This window comes from Rattus norvegicus, chromosome 1, assembly GCF_036323735.1.
Source record: "Rattus norvegicus strain BN/NHsdMcwi chromosome 1, GRCr8, whole genome shotgun sequence".
In the NCBI taxonomy this organism is placed as follows: Eukaryota; Metazoa; Chordata; class Mammalia; order Rodentia; family Muridae; genus Rattus; species Rattus norvegicus.
Window position 1 is genome coordinate 195,619,938 of NC_086019.1, and position 17,876 is coordinate 195,637,813.

General features: G+C 40.9%; 1 protein-coding gene across 3 annotated transcripts in view; it reads left to right on the forward strand.

Annotated features, from left to right (window-relative positions):
* Positions 1-17,876, forward strand: part of Acadsb (acyl-CoA dehydrogenase, short/branched chain) — a 41,477-nt gene that overhangs the window by 850 nt on the left and 22,751 nt on the right.

Sequence of the window (17,876 nt, forward strand, 5' to 3'; positions counted from 1 at the left end):
ATAACCCTATTAAAAAATGGGGTTCAGAGCTAAACAAAGAATTCACAGCTGAGGAATGCCGAATGGCTGAGAAACACCTAAAGAAATGTTCAACATCTTTAGTCATAAGGGAAATGCAAATCAAAACAACCCTGAGATTTCACCTCACACCAGTGCGATTGGCTAAGATCAAAAACTCAGGTGACAGCAGATGCTGGCGAGGATGTGGAGAAAGAGGAACACTCCTCCATTGTTGGTGGGATTGCAGACTGGTAAAACCATTCTGGAAATCAGTCTGGAGGTTCCTCAGAAAATTGGACATTGAACTGCCTGAGGATCCAGCTATACCTCTCTTGGGCATATACCCAAAAGATGCCTCAACATATAAAAGAGACACGTGCTCCACTATGTTCATCGCAGCCTTATTTATAATAGCCAGAAGCTGGAAAGAACCCAGATGCCCTTCAACAGAGGAATGGATACAGAAAATGTGGTACATCTACACAATGGAATATTACTCAGCTATCAAAAACAACGAGTTTATGAAATTCGTAGGCAAATGGTTGGAACTGGAAAATATCATCCTGAGTGAGCTAACCCAATCACAGAAAGACATACATGGTATGCACTCATTGATAAGTGGCTATTAGCCCAAATGCTTGAATTACCCTAGATCCCTAGAACAAACGAAACTCAAGATGGATGATCAAAATGTGAATGCTTCACTCCTTCTTTAAATGAGGAAAAAGAATACCCTTGGCAGGGAAGGGAGAGGCAAAGATTAAAACAGAGACTGAAGGAACACCCATTCAGAGCCTGCCCCACATGTGGCCCATACATATACAGCCACCCAATTAGACAAGATGGATGAAGCAAAGAAGTGCAGACCGACAGGAGCCGGATGTAGATCGCTCCTGAGAGACACAGCCAGAATACAGCAAATATAGAGGCGAATGCCAGCAGCAAACCACTGAACTGAGAATAGGTCCCCTATTGAAGGAATCAGAGAAAGAACTGGAAGAGCTTGAAGGGGCTCGAGACCCCAAAAGTACAACAATGCCAAGCAACCAGAGCTTCCAGGGACTAAGCCACTACCTAAAGACTATACATGGACTGACCCTGGACTCTGACCCCATAGGTAGCAATGAATATCCTAGTAAGAGCACCAGTGGAAGGGGAAGCCCTGGGTCCTGCTAAGACTGAACCCACAGTGAACTAGTCTATGGGGGGAGGGCGGCAATGGGGGGTTGGTTGGGAGGGGAACACCCATAAGGAAGGGGAGGGGGGAGGGGGATGTTTGCCCGGAAACCGGGAAAGGGAATAACACTCGAAATGTATATAAGAAATACTCAAGTTAATAAAAAAAAAAAATGGAAAAAAAAAAAAAAAAAAAGAAGGGACCTCGTATTCCTGGGACTTAACCGTTTAGGGAAAGAATTTCTTAGGATTTATCTCACTTCTGGCTCAGGTTGGAAGGATCCACCTTAGACTCTGAGGAGCCCAAGAGCTCATTCTAGTACCCCCTTCCTCAAACTTGATCTGAGGCAAGCCTCTTGTCTCACCAGGAGTTTTCTGGTTTCTCCTTGGTTTCTTGGACCTTCTGGGCTTGGAATTAGGACACAAGCACAGTGTAGAAGACAGAATAACAGAAGACACTCTTACCAGTCAGCATGGGCAATGACCAAAAGAACCATTGTGCCAACCTACAGTTTTAGCTGAACTTTATGCTATTTCTTCGGGTGCCTGAAATAGACACTTTTCTTGGAGGGTGTTTCCCTATTTAGGAGATTGACAGATCCGTTTGACTAACTTTTAAGTGAAAGGGCAAATGGATATCTTTGCCATGGTGGCAAGTAGCTGGAAAACCTCCAGCTAGATAGTAATCCCTAATTTTCCTTGGGCAGATGTCAAATCTCAAGTCAGATAAGACTCAGATCTAAATTTTGAATCTTATTTTGGCGAGAGATCAAAGTCCTGCGGTACTCGTTCCTGGCTTTACAAGCTGCCACTGAGGAGAAGTAGCTTGTAAACGGCGCAGGAGCCGGTACCTCTTTGCCTCCTCACATTGTAGATAATTAACGTTATTTGATTGTTTTACAAGCTTGGGATGTTTAGGAGATTAATAAAAGTTATGTTAGTGTTTTGTCACAAAGGATTAGAAATTGGTTCTCATGATTATTATTTAATACTGTTTGGTAAGTGTTGCTTAATGATGATGTAGCAGACTTATATGGGTCTTTCAGTTTGGTCCACTGTTTGTTTTTCTAGCCTATAAGGTCTTGGTGCTTTTCTAGCTTCCAGTCTCTCATACTTTTCATGAACCTCTTAACAAGTAGCAGTTTAATCTTGAGATGTAGAGATTCCATACAAAGGATTAGGTAACTTTGACAAAAGCTACTGCTGTTCCTCTATGGTTGGAGATACTGCCGAAGTATTTTGCTTAGATTTGTGTATTAAAGTTTTTGCATTGGCTTTGGATCCCTTTTACACAAATTAGTATATTTTACTGAATTTTGCCTGTAGCATGGTGGTTAGTAAAGTAACTTCTAGTGCCAAGCTGTTTGGATATAGAGCCCAAGCTCTGTGGTATAACCTTAACTAGTCTCGTAAACTCTTTGAGTCTCGTTTTCTGATGTGTGAAATGGAGCGGGGGAAGGATAGTGCCTATCTATAGGGTTGTTGTGAGGACTAAATGAGTTCATATGCTCATGGAGGGCACTTAAAGAACATAACGCCTAGTCAGCTTTTAGGAAATGTCTTTACTCTCATTCATGAGGCACTGTGTGCTATAGCAGATGCAATATAGACTAAAGTACATATGTTAAAGAAGTTTATCCTTATGATTTAGAACTGCATCTGCCTAACCACGTGTCAATTAGCAGTAGAAAAAACCTAAAGGAGTCCACAGTATACCACTAAGCCCAAAAGAGAGAGCGATGGCAGGGGGTCATCGTTGGACACAGGTTTTAGAATCTAGGAGGAAAACACTGCTGCTGAAACCACACAGGGAATGACACTGTTTTAAAGAATTTGGAAGTTTAGCCTTTAGAATCATGTACAGCTAGTGAAGGCTGAGATCCTCAGAGGCTCTTAATCACAGTGAAAATATATAGACTTCGAGGATAAAAAAGCAGAATGAGTCAGGTCAGTGACAAATACCTGTAAACCCCCACTCTAGCGACAGAAGCAGGAAGGTCAAGAGTTGTAGGCCAGCCTGGGCTATGTGGTAAGACCCTGTGGTGGTAAGGTACCTGGTGGAGAGGGTGCAGAAGAGCTGGCCCCACCTGCATAGGAGGTGATGCCCTCCACCCCCTAGCCCCTCACCCCTGGGGCAGTCTGAGGCCTCGAAGTTATGAGAGCTGGTGAGCTGGCCCTGCTCCTCACCAGCTGCAGCAGAGAAAGGGTGCCTTACACCTCGACTGGGCTACACAGTATAGCTGGTTCTGATGGTGACTGGGACAATATTTTATATCTGTGATTTTCATTCTTTCTATGAACCCTCTGAAGTCAGTATAAGTGGTTTCAGTTGTAAATGAAGAATTCAAAAGCAACACCCAATGCCTCCAGCCATCACAACATTCAGGTACTAGTGAGATGCTCTATCCGCCTTTGCTTCCAGTCTTTTACATTCTTGCAGATGGATTAGAACTGCTGTGTATAACTTCTGGACTCAGGATGCTTAAGTTTGAATTCTATTACGTCTTAGCCCTGATAACTTTAGAAAATGATTTACACTCTCTCCTTCCATTTCCTTTTCTGCAAAGGGGGAGAACAATAATTTAAGTTATATATTAGATATTATATACTTAGAACAGATTCTTGCATGCAGTAAAGACTTAGTAAATACTAGCTATCAATACAGGCAAAGCTCATCACCCATAAAACTGAAAGGAAGGGATAGGGTGTCTTTGTATAAAGTATGTGGGCGAGTTTTAACATTTACAACAGGATCGTTGACACTGGTGAAATCTGTTTTTAATTGGGAAATGGAACATGTGTGTTTTTAAAGTAAATATTAGGACATTAGAAAACAGTGTTGCTACTGTTGAAGAAATAGTATGGGCAGACATCGTTCTAGGAGATGAATCGTGAACTGACCATCCGAAGAAGGGATGGCTTAGGTTTAGGTAAAGCAACAGAAGGGTGGAGAGTAAAGGACAAGGAGTTGTGTAAATAAAAGTATAGAGACTCTGCTTGATTAAAAAGAATATAAGAGAGAAGTAGGGGAGAGCCTTGGAGGAGAAAGGAGAGGGGAAACAGTGGTAGGTAGGGGTGTACAAATGGATGAATAGATAGATAGATAGATAGATAGATAGATAGATAGATAGATAGATAGATAGACAGACAGATAAGAAGAGCTAGTATGATAATTTTACAGAGAGAATGGCACAGCTGTATCATGTTAAGGATTTTTGACTTCTCCAATCTAGGAAATTTCCCCACTATAGAGATTAATCACAGATTTATTCTGTCCTTTCCTATGTATCTGTTGCCCAAAGGATTACCCATAGTCCCAACTAACAATGGGTTTGTAGAAAACATTTCATCAGTATGAAAATGACAAGGTGTTTTGCAGATGCAAAGACATCTGTTTCTCACTCTTTTCTCTCCAATTCCAAAGCTCTCATCATAAAAATCCACTCTGTCAACTATAAACTTCTCTCAGGATCTGCTGTCTTGGACCTACATTGCCTGGGTTTCTTTGCTAAGGGTTAGATTAGGGTTTCTCACTAATGTCATTTAGAGTCAGTCCGTTCTTTACTGTAGGGAACTGTCCTCTGTTATGAAATATTTAGAGTTGCCTGCGCCATCATAAGATACCAAGGTTATAGGTTTTAGCTATTAAAAATATCTCCAGAGATTACAAATATCCCCTGGGGCAAAGTCAACCATTGGAAAACCACTGGTATTAAACTGTATCATGCTATCAGGCTGAGAAAAGGTGATTTTTTCCTAATAATAACCTTGTAGATATTAAGATTAAACCAACCTCTTGCTCCAAAGAAAATAAGACGATAATTTATTCTGACCCAAATATGAGCAACTATAGCTTTCAAGATGGATCCAAGTTGTTCTGAGTTCCATGTTGCACTATGGAAGAGGTTACATGAACTTTTATAGCCACAAAGGAAAGTCTTAAATAAGTATATTTCACCATTATATTGGTGAAGACATCAGGGAAGTGAGTTGCAGCAGACTTGGGAAATCTTTGTTATAAGTTTCAAATACAACATTCTTTTCCTTATGATTGGTGGAAACCATAAAATGGTCCGGAAAGTTTAACAGTGCACTCCAGAAGTTTGGTTTGCTTAGTCATCTTTTGGAACAGTCACTGTTATTCTCCTAGAAGAGAAGGCATTGTTAGAGACTCCTAGAAGCTAAAACACAGAGCCAGAGACCCATGGAAGACAGAGGCTCAGTTTCAGTAGCTTTGAAGAAGAGCAAGAGCAGAAGCCACTGTTCTGGAGAAAGCAAGTGGAGTGGAGAGACCGGATTCTGGTCTGGGGCATGGGGATATGCAGGAATAGAGGGAAAATTGAAAATGAGTCAGGAGATATTTTAATCAGAGCTTCAAGTGATTAGTCTGGGTTTAATGAGAATTTAGTAAAAGATCTCTGTAGAAGCGTAGAATCCCTTAGCTATTGGAAGTACAGAAAGCAGCATTGTACTTAGTATGCAGTAACTTCCTGTTATCTTAGGACGGCTATGCCCTAAGGCCCTGAAGTATTGCATACTTGGTATTCTGTGAGTTCTTTTTTTTTTCTTCCGTATCTACTGTGGGAAGCTCACCTTTTCACTAGCAGAAAGCACCTGTGGTTTGAATAAGACTAGCTCCCATAGGCTCATCGATTTGAATGTTTATTCACGAGGAAGTGGCAATTTTTTGGAAGGATTAGGAGCTGTGGCCTTGTTGGAGGAAGTGTGTCACTTGGGGTGGACTTTGAGGTTTTCCAAAGTCCAAGCCAGGACCATTGGCTCTCTCCCTGCTGCCTGCAGATCCTGATCGATGTAGACCTCAGCTCCTTCTCCAGCACCATGTCTGCCTGGGTGCAGCCATGCTTCCCACCATGATAAAAATAATCTAAACTTCTGAAACTTTAACAAGCCCCAGTTAAAACCCTTGTTTTGTAAGAGTTGCTGTGGTCACGGTGTCTCTTCCCAGCAATAGAACACTGACTATGACCGCTAATGCTTGTGCTTCAGCTTGAGGGAAATTGTTGTGCCTCTGCCAGCCACACAGAGCCTCAGTAAGGTGTGGGAGGAAATAAGACCGCTGTGATTTGATCATCCGTCTCTGCATTTGTGTGGTTTGGTTTGTACTTGGTTTGTTGTTTTGTTTGGGGTTTGGTTAGACGTACACATACATACACACACACACACACACACACACACACACACAAATAATTTTAATTAAAAAAAATGGAGTTCCATATATTCTTTATCCAGTTCCCCCCACACACACACATTACTTACTAACTGTAGTACAGTATCATATTCAGGAAATTGGCATTAATGTGATACACCAAGTGTTTTAGATAGTCAGTTTGCCTATGTACATGTGTGTAGCTCTGTGCAATTTCATCACACTCTTATTTGTGTCTGCACTACTATACTCAAGCTAAAGATAATTCCAGCAATACAGAGGTCTTTGTTGTCCTCTTATAATCACATTACACTCACTCCCTTCCCCGGCCCTTAACTGCTACCAACAACTACTCTCTTTTCCAGCTGCATTATTTTATGTCTGCAGTGTTGAATAAATGGAATCATTTAGTAACAAAGTCACATGGGGCTGAATAATATTCTCTTGTAAGAAATGGGTAAAATATTTCTTCTACCCTTCTACAATTATTCAGTGGCTAGCCCTGAGAATGGAATTGGGAAAGACGGATTAATGATTAATAGTGGTGAGGTTTATTTTGTATAAATAGCAAGTATGTGGCTGGTTAGGGAATAGCTTTAAAGGTTTGAATAATAGCTTTTCCAAACAGAATTTCATGGTTTTTTACCTTCCATGATTTTAGCTTCCTGCAGGTAACCATGTTCTGAAAAAAATTAAATGGAACATTCCAGAAGTAATCAACTCTTCGTTTTTAATTGCACGTTATTCTGAGTGACATAATACTCTGTCCACTCCAGAGCATGAGTTACTCATCCATCCAGCTAACTATATGCATGAAGTATATGCCACCCATTTGACTTTTGCATTATAGAGTCCATGCTTGGACAGACCCAGGTTTTACTTAATAGTAGCCCTGAAGCACGGAAATAGTCATATAAAGGAGGAGCTAGGGCATGAAATATAGAAAGACAGATTGATTTTGGTGCTGTATGAAAGTGAGTTCCAAACTTGTGCGTAAATATAGCAACCAAAAGTGGAAACAATTCATATCCCTTTGTTGTGAAGAGTCAGTTACCCGTGGTTCATTTCTGCTGTGGTAAGGACCTGTCTTAGCCCCAGCATTTATAGAATGAGGTTTTCCTCCTCTTTGAGACAGTCTCACTACGGAGCCCTGGCTGGCCTGAAACTTGCCATGTCGACCAGGCTACCCTGAACTCACCTTAATACCAACCTTCAAGTGTTGGTATTAAGTACATGCACCACTAACCTGGCCTGTTTTATTTTATTTTAAGCTGAAAACATCTAGAATTCAGCAAGCCAAGTTTTCTAGGAGATTCCTTTGCCCAACAAAAACTAGCAACCTATTGAAACTGTGACTACCATTAATCCACTCTTCTATGGAGGCCCCGAAGGAAAGAGAAAGCCCACTGACATTTATTTATGCAAACATCATCATTATAGCCAGACATAGTGGTATATATCTGTAATTCCAGTATTTGAGAGACAAAGGCAGGAGGATTGCTGTGAGTTTAAGACCGGTCTGGTTTACATAGTAAGTTTCAGGCCAGCCAAAGCTAGTTAGTGATAGATAGCCTATCTCAAAATTTTAAAAACTAAAATAAAAATACCTTTTTTCTTTTAAAAATTATTGTTATGAATGTGTAATGCTTGTGTGGGCATGGGCATGCATGTGGAAGTCTTTCCTCCCATCTTTCTGTAGGTTCTGGGAATCAAATTCAGGATGATGGACATATGCAGTAAGCACCTCTATCCACTGAGCCATCTTGCCAGTCTCCAACTTTTTTTTTATAAGTGGTCATTTCCTCCCTAAAACTCCGTTTGAATTTCCTACAGAAACTTATTTGTGTTTTCTATGGAAGTCTTGTCTACTTCCCTCTTTTACACAAGTCAGGAATGCTGTCGTCCCCACCCCTCCGCCCTACACCTTATCCTAGGGAGAAGGATTGATTCCCAGACTTTCCACTGGATATCTGATATGCCTGTGTGTGTGTGTGTGTGTGTGTGTGTGTGTGTGTGTGTGTGAGAGAGAGAGAGAGAGAGAGAGAGAGAGAGAGAGAGAGAGAGAGAGAATGTTCAAAGGTACAACTGCTGGCTCATTGATGTCACTATATTCTATTTCAGACATTCTGATAGTGTGGTCTGTGGGTAGAAAATGACAGAGGAAACAGCAGGCATAGGGGGGATAATGGCTGAATGGATATAGCATTGTTTTTGCTAACGACAGGCCAGAGTGTTCAGACATCCCTTGATAAGGAGTAGAGGAGGACCTTATTCGTCTATCAAAGGTGATCAAAAAGTTGGATTCTGACTGAACTGGCTTAGCAGAGTGCTTTTGCTACAACTGGATTTTACAAGGAATCATACACGTGACTCTAAGAATAAGTGTGAAAGCCTAACTTAAGATTTAGCCAGAAATGACAAAACCCCACAAATGTTAGGCCAGGCTTCCTATCATTTGACTGGGAGAACTTTTGGATATAAGGAAGCCTCATTTGTCTTTAAGCTCCTCAAGTGACATGGATGTGCTCAAGTGGTGTGAGGCAAAAGGAGCTTCCCTCTTTGCCCTCTGAATGCTTTCTAATTGGGCCTTCTGAATAGACAGTAAAGAGATTAACAACAGAAGAGGCATACAAGTTTATTACAGACAAGAGGGAGTCAGGAAAGTGAGAAGCCAGTTACTCAGGTTTCAAGGGCTGATACTTTGAGAAGACGGTTATCTCAGCCCCGTCTTAGGGGAGCCAGGTATGTGAAAAGTGTTATTATAAAGGAAAAGAGCTGCAGAGACCACAGTGAGCAGCAGAAAGACTGCTCAGATGCATCCAGGCCTGATAGCAATCTCCATCTCAGGAGGTTTCCCTCCCTTCATGTCAGAACGCCATTGACATAACAAGGAACCCTTGTTTACCAAATATTGTTCTTCTTTACATTAGCATAGCCAAATGCTTGGCCTCTCTGGGCTGCACTGGACAATGAATATCTTGAGCCACACATTAAATCCACTACATCCCGGGTGCCAGCCTGTGACCTGCAGTTACAAAAGCATACATTGATTTTTGTATGACATTATACTATGATGATGTCATCTGCAAAGTTTATGTTCAAGAACTATCCTATGAAGTCCCAAAAAGTATTCCAAAACATTTGTAATGAGGCTGGAGAAATAGTCAATGGTTGAGAGCTCCTCTGCTCTCAACTGGGACCTGGATTCAGTCTCTAGCCACCGTGTTTGATGGCTTACAACCACCTATACTTCTATTTCCAGGGAGCCTGATGCTTCCGCTTCTTTGGGCTCCTATGCTTCCTTGCATAGACCTACACCCAGGCACACACATTATACATAATTTAAAAATAAAAATGAACCTTAAATGCACACATACACATAGATCTCATATAGTAAGTAAGTACTTGATTTTGGTATTGGGCTCCATTCAGAGTCATTTTGGGGTTCATGTGTCTCTTGGGCCATAAGTTGAATAGCATCGTTTAGATAAACACAGTGTTTCCCTAAAAACCAAACATGCCCTATATGACTGCTTTTAGCTTTAAAAAATAGAGCAGCAAATTGCATGCTTTGTGTTAGATGACACACATATTGATGTCGCCAGAAAGATTTCAAGTGCTCTACCCTCTATAAATCAGTAGTAAGTTACAAGTTACTGAGTCTTTTTAACTCCTTTCCCTGGGAGTAGCTAACCTTGCTGTTAAGACAAAGAACAAAAAGCAGCTTTTGCCAAAACCAAAAAACCAAAACACTTGTAGGCTATTGAGTAGCCTCAGTCAGAGGTGTCACCTAGAGCAAAGCTGTCAGGACTTCCAAATTAGTGGTGGTCTTATAGTCAGCTAAAAGCATTTGAAGCTAGAGAGCTTATTTGGACTCCCCTCAGTTATCTCTTCCTCCCCGGGGAGAATCAAGTGGGAGATGATTGAAATTTTAGAAGACAACAATAGTCTCCCTCATCTGTAAGGTGTATCTTCCAAAATGCTCAATGAACACCTGAAACTGTGGGTAAGACCAAAGCCTATAATACCCTTCCTGTATCCTAAGGACCTGCCACACTTGTCACGCTGCGCCCATCGCTTTTGTAGCTTGAAGCGCTGCAGTAAAACAAGGCTGGAGTTCTTTTAACTTCGGCACAGTTTCATGGATCATTTGTTTTTATTGTAGATCCTTAGCGATCTCAACATACGTTTGGTTTTGTTTTTCTCTCCTTATTAAGGTAAGAAGTACTTTTCATTTAAAGGAAATACTGCTTCCCCTGGCATAGCCAAACAACCCGATTGCCTTCTTTCAAACTTTGGGGGCATTATTAAACGTTTGAACATTAGCACGGCTGTAATGCACATTGTAATGAAAAGGTGTCAGGTGCTATTTGTGCTCCCCGAGAGGCTGGCTATGGAAGCAAGGTTGTCTTCACCCCGCCGGGTCTGTAACAGGGAGAGGGAAGAACAGCCCCAAAGTAAACACCTTCTGCCCTTGAGAACAGCTAGAAGATAAGCCATTTTCTACCCAGGTTACTGTTGATTGTGCTATAATATAATAATGCTTCCAGTGAGAATAGGGAGAAGTTCAGTGGTACAGAAGCTCACGCATGGAGAGAAGGTGGAGATTCTCCCTATGGAGGGCTCCAGCTGACTGCCCCACCTTCCCCTGTTGATTTCTGATGGATGCTTGTAAACACTTTATTTGATGTTATCTAACTGGCTCTTGTTCTTTCACTTGGAAATCTTACCCAGAGGACATTCTGCTTTGCCCAAGACTCTCAGTCTGGAATTCCAGCTGACTGCTTGAAGGGACTCCCTGGTTGGTTGTTAGGTGTTTATAAGCCACGTGATTTGACGACATTACTTTTTGTTTGATGACATTACGTTTTTCCTAGTTGGGCTCCTCCAACTGTGAATGCCCAGTTTGATAATGTTTTACCACCCGTCTCTTTATCTGTTACTCAATATTTATTCTGGAACCTTTCATTCACTGTATATTAATAAATCACTCATTCAAAAGCAAAAGAACCGTGTTTATAGATTATTCTCCTGATGGGTCATTGTTCTCTGATCTCCAGGAGGAAGGAGCCCGATGGAGGGAGGGAAGTCAGTGACTGGTAAATGTTTCCAGACTAAACCAGTTTATTTAGTTTAATTATATGTAGCCTTAAGAAATCCAAGACGTCCTTAAATGATATCTTGAATGTGTAAAACCTTCTTTCAGCCTTTTGTATCACATTAAGACGTTTCAACAGGTGATGGAGCGATGACCCGGCAGTTGAGAGCACTTACTGCAGAGGACCAGAGTTCTGTTCCCAGGGCCCAGCCACCTGGAACTTCAAGGATCTCACTCCCCTTTCTGGCTGACATGGGATCCTATAAGCACGTGGTACAAATATACTCATAGGCTCACACATACATAAATAAATACAATTTTAGAAAAAAAGTTTTAACATTAAAATTGTTATCAAGTATTCTTAATGAAAGGGAAAAAAGTAATGGAACTGACACAGACCCTTTACTAAGATTTATTTTCAAAGAAATAAACATCAAACATATGTGTCTGTCCTGTTCTCACAGATAGTAACTCCAGAACTGATATATATATATGCTTCAGTCCATTTCTTTAAATATTTAGCACAGATGTGCTTTAAAGTTTATGTAGGCATAATGTTTTTATACACGATATAAAGTTTGCCCTTGTGTTATTCAAATGCTGGTTCCTCTGCCCTCCTATCTTGTTTCAATCCAGACACAGCTTTGTAATGTCTATACCAAGAATCTCCTGTCTCATGTTTGTGCAAGCAGTCTTACCATTTATTCTCTGCCTTGTCAATAAATGCTAATCACCCAGTGACTGGGCAGAACAGAGTGGGAAGTTTACCAACCAGAGGAAGGAGAGAGGGGAAAAAGGGAGATTCAGATCATTGAGGAGGGTGGAGGATTTGGAGCCATAAAAAAGCCATAAGGAAGGAGTCAGGAGAGAGATCATGGAAATATACCTGAAGCCCAAAGAGCCACATCAATAGTAATATGAAAGTAATAAATAGTAATATGAAAGTATCAGAGGATGGGGGTAGGAGGTAGCCAGATTAGCATAGAAAGTAAAGATAGATCATTTAATTGCTCAGCTATTGAGGTAAAGTTTTAAATAAATCTTGGTTTCTCTGAGCAGTTATTGAGGACTAATGTAAGGTAAAGAAATACAGTTGCTGGGTTAATTCATTGTTTACATTTATATTAAAATAATATAAATTTATGTACAATAAATGCTGTCATGCTCAACTTATATTTTTGCAAGTAGTATTTTTCCTCAGTAGTTTTAAGCCTGGTTTGCCTTAGTGGCTATGAAATAATTGCATTGAATCAATATACCACAAAAATTTAACCATTCCCTCATTAATATTTAATTGGATTTTTACTGTTTTCCTTTAGCTGACTTCACTGTATCATTTGTATGTGTGTACTTGTGCCTATGACTGAAGTAGAATTATTGTGTCTTCCATAAGTGTGGCATCTTAGTCTGTTTTGTAATGCTATAACAGAATACCAGGGAGTGGGCAGTTTTTAAAGAGTAGAAGTTTATTCTCTTACAAACATCTGGTTAGTCCAAAAGCAACACACCAACAGGTTAGATTGCCTTGTGTGGGCTTCCTTGCTGAGGCTTGCTGAGGACCGCTTTGACTTCCCATGACTAGCTTAAGGGAATCGAGTGGAATGCTGTGGAAAGCCTCTTTTGCAAGGGTAGTATGGTTTTGCTATAAAATGCTCCACAGGCTCACGTGTTTGAATACTTGGTCTCCACCTAGTGATGTGTTTTGGGAGGTTGTAGATCATTTGAGAGTTGGAGGCTGATTGGAAGAAGTGGGTCTTTGGGGGTAGTCTTGAGGTGTGGAGGCTTGCCTGTTTCTTGTCCTCTCTCTTTCTTGCTTTCTGAGCTATCAAAATGTAAGCAGTTTCATGTTTCTGTTACCATACCCACAAGCCACTTCTGCTAGCATGCCAGCGTTGTGGAAAGTATTTCTGGTGAGCCAAACAAAACAAATCTTTTCTGTTGCTTCTTGACAGATGTTTGGTAACAATGAGAAAAGTAACTAGTAAATGGATTTAATTCCATTCACAAGAGGGGAGCCTTTTGGCCTTATCACCTCTAAGGGACCCCACATCTTAATACCACCATATAGCTATTAAGTTTTAATGCCTTGCATTTGGAAAATGTTCACTCAAGGGAACAGGGTGAGAGGTAGTGTGAAAACTAGCTTTCACAACTGTCCTATCAGGCATTCCAGGCAGAGGTTTGTGAAGAAAGGAAAGTTGCCCTTGATCTAGGAAAAGAAAAGCTACATTCTTCCCAGTATAAAATGTGTTTTGTTTTCTGTCTGTTATTGTAGTTTTAGAAGAAGATATTGGCAAGAATGTTTCCAGTATCACGATGGCTATGTTTTCAAAGATCAACAATGGGATCTCAGCTAGTTAATGACTGTTTTAAAATCAGGAGAGAGACCTGAAGGGAAAATAGACTTGTTGATAGGCTTGAACATCTGGTGACATGCTACAACAAGTTTATGAGAAAAACTGGGGGCAGAGACTGGAACTGTGGTCAGATACAGATAACTCAAGACAATGAGGTACTGAGTGGCAACTCAAAGCAGATGCACAGCATTCATTGTGTGGGAGTGGGGATTCACTGGATATGAGAAGAGGTCATGACCAGAGTGTCACTTGCATTGGCCTCTAGCCTGAAATCTCCTAAGCTCTTGGTAGGTGTTGGATAAAAAGAATAAATAAATCAATAAATAAGGACAGTTGTCCAGTAGGGCATACTAAGGGTCAAGGGTAGAAACATGTGCCGTTGATAGCTTTCCTGAGTCTTAAGAGAAATGCTCACCCTTCTTGTCCTCCCCCCAAGAAGATGGGCCTGTAGCATTCTCAAGTTTCCCCCTTAGCCTAGGAAGGGAGACTGGGAGAGCAGTTTCAGGAGGAAAACAAAGTTACCCCTAATCTAGGAAAGGGGAAAGAAAGAGTGCTCTCCTGGAATGTGTTCTCTGCCTTTCCTGGGCTATAAATGCAGTTAGATGTGAAATACTCCAGGAACATTTAAAATAACACTTCATTATGCTAAAGCATGGTGGAAAGGAGGTCCTAACTAACCCAGTGGCTAAATGTAACAAGAATAGCAATAGATTTGCCAGAACATTCCACAGTCAAGCATTCTTAACTTTTCAGCAGTTTGAGTGCAGCATATGTGGCAGCATAGTAAAAGTTTATAGACCTTTCCTCCAAATGTTTAAAATGCATAAAATAAAAGATACAGTGTTATAAAGGAAATCAATTATAATGAAACAGTTATAAAATGTCCTAATGTGATTGAGCAGTGTGTGCTTTTTAAATACAGCTTGGCAGTCATTCTAATAGCCCCTGTAATTTTGCTACAGTGATGAACAAAAATATATTTCAACATACTAGCACTAAACCAATGTGTTATGAAAATGGCCATGATTTCTTTTGGCAGAGTCCCATTTATTGCTAGTATTACCAAAATGTGTTGCCCACATTCGTAATTTTAATGCTGTATTTTTGCTAGAGGTTAATGAAATAAATATGTAATTTCCCAGCGCTCCCCAAGTTCATGGACTTGATCCTTCTAGTACATACTACATCTCTGGTGAGCTGAGTGGAAACAGATCATACAGAAGCTAAGGAAAGGATTTGGCAAGGTATAAATAACCATTATCCCACTCAAGTAGCAATTGCTGTTCTGTACAAAAAAAAAAATGTGATGATGTGGTACAATGGGTTATAACTGCAGAAAATCATTTTGATAGAGTAGACACCAAAACTGCAATGATTGTGGTCAGTACCGAAACACAGGGGCATTAGAAAAACCAACAGTGAAATCCTGGCTATGCAGTTAAAGGCAAGAGGAGGGAATATTTCCTTTCTTATCATCTCCCAAGAGGCATAAGTAATCTCTCATGATGCTTTGTCTAGAAATGGATTCCACCCACCGCATTTAGTCTTCATATTTTATGATTAGCATCTTCATTAGCCTACCCTATGATTGTGTACCATTTGAACTTTCTAAAACTTTATTTGCCTCTGTTATCTCCTCGGAATCTGAAGTAATTGTCGTGGGTTAAGCTGGCATGTGCTTTTGTCAGTGGCAATATTGAGACTAAGGGGCTTACGCTCGTGTCAGCAGGAAAAATAGGTATTATCGCAAGACCCACTGGCTTCTTAAGTTTCTCAGCAGTGGGCTTTCTTTTAAAGATCAGCGTAGGTACAAAGGTGATATATTGACTAAGAGACAGAAAGAATTCTGTAGTGAGCTTAGTGAAGTAAATAACCTCCCCTAGAAATGAGAAATGTAGGCCAGTGTATTGCAGGCTTTGAAATGGATAGGCAAGTTTCACAGGCAGTTTATAGAGGTACTTGGCCCATTCTTTCATTCTTTGGACTGTATATCGAGGGCACAATCCAAGACTCCATCACCAGCACTGAGCAAAATTGCCCCTGTATTTATTTCTCTTCCACGCCCATATTTCCACTTCTCCCCATCCTTCCTTCGCTCCTGCAACCAGCGACTACCCCTTACCTCCCTTCAGCTATTAGCAGCATGCCTTTAGTCCCTTTGCACTTCTCCTTTCCTGTTCCCTTTTTCTTGTCTGCCTCATCAAGAGGGAAATAATGTTTCCATATCCTTCCTCCTAGCCAAATGTTCTTGTTACAATTCTGATTTTAATGACAGTGGGAGATATTTGGACAACTTTGCCCTAAACTCTCTGTCTTCTAATTCTGAAAACAACAACAACAACAACAACAACAACAACATCAACAACAACAACATCGAGATGAACTAGTAAAAATGGTGACACATATTTTTCTTCCCTGGCCAATGCTTCTGTCACCCAGGGGACTCCAAAGCAGCATATGTTTGCACTTCAGCACACAATTGCAAAGATTCAATGACATATAGCAAAGACTGATGATGCTTTCAAACATGGGAGCTCTGTGTCCTTTTCCCGGGCTAGTCAATGGGTGAACAAAATATTGAGAAAACGTGTGTCACTATAGTGATACTGTATTTGTTATAGGGTTGGGCCACTCCAACAAAGAAGCTCACAGATGGCAAGCAATGGCAGCTAACTGTATTCTTATTACCATCTCTAATAGTAGTGCCACTACTGTATTCTAAGTAGCCATAAGTAGAAATAGTCACAAATATTTATTAAGCTTCAGCTAAATGGTGATATTGTGATAAATCCTTTATATATAGATTGCTTTACTAATCCTCACAAGACTCCAAGAAATTACTTGCACTTCACAGATATAGAAACTAAGATTGTGAGAGATTTTAACGGAGACATAAAAAAAAATCACCTGTACCACTCTTTCTTAGTCACTGTTCTGTCATTGTGGAGAGACACCATGACCAAGACAACTCTTATAAAAGAAAGCATTGAATTGGGGGCTTGCATACAATTTCAGAAGCTTAGTTCATTGTCATAACAGGGAACGTGGTGGATGGCAGGCAGGCAGGCAAGCAAGCAGTTGTGAGGTTGGAAGGCAGCTAAGAGCTACATCTTGATGTGCAGGCAGAGAGTCTGGACCTCACATGGACTTTTAAAACCTCAAAATCCATCCCCAGTGCCACACTTCCTCTCACAAGGCCACACGTGCTCCAACAAGGCCATACCTCCTAATCCTTCCAATCAGTTCCACTCTGTGGGGGCTAGACATTAAAATATATGAGCTTACCAGGGCCACCCTTATTCAAGCCACCACATCCTCCCAAAACAGAAAAGTCATTTGCCAAAATGACATAACTGTTACACAGCCAATGTTAGGGTGTAACCCTAGCACCTCCAGACTCCAGCACTTGTCTCCTTAACCCTTAGACTGCATTGCCTCCCTTCCTTGACCGTGGGTAGTCACAGACAGCAGAAGTATTGTATTCCTATCCAAGAAGTTAAGCAAATGAGAACCTTATCTAGAGAGTGAGTTCAGTGAAAACCATTGTTTCCTTGTTGGTTAAAAGGTGGCTAGGCCTGGAGATGTGTCTTAATCTTAAGGATGTGCACTAGGAGATGGGTGTAGGGATATACATTTCTAATCTCAGGAGGCAGAGGTAGGCTCTCTGAGTTTTGAGGCCAGCCTGATCTGCCTAGAGCCAGAACAGCTTGAGCTTTATAGAAAGTCCCTGAAGGAAGGAGGAGAGGAAAGGGAGAGAGCACCACTTTTCTTTTTCAGGGGACCCAAATTCAATTGACACCACCCACACTGGCTGGCTTACCACTGCCTGTAACACCGGTTCCAGGGGGATCTGACACCTCTGGCATGTGTGGCCCTCATGTGCATGTACCTACACACAGAGCACACACATACACAGAATTAAAAAGAATAAAAGTGAATGTTTAACTAGAGGGTCTGTTTGTTGACAATAGCTCATTGCTGGATAAAGGAGTACCATACACTATTCAATGACTTTTCATTGTGTTTAAAAGACAATGAATTTAGTCATGCATGGTGACACACACCTTTAATCCCAGTG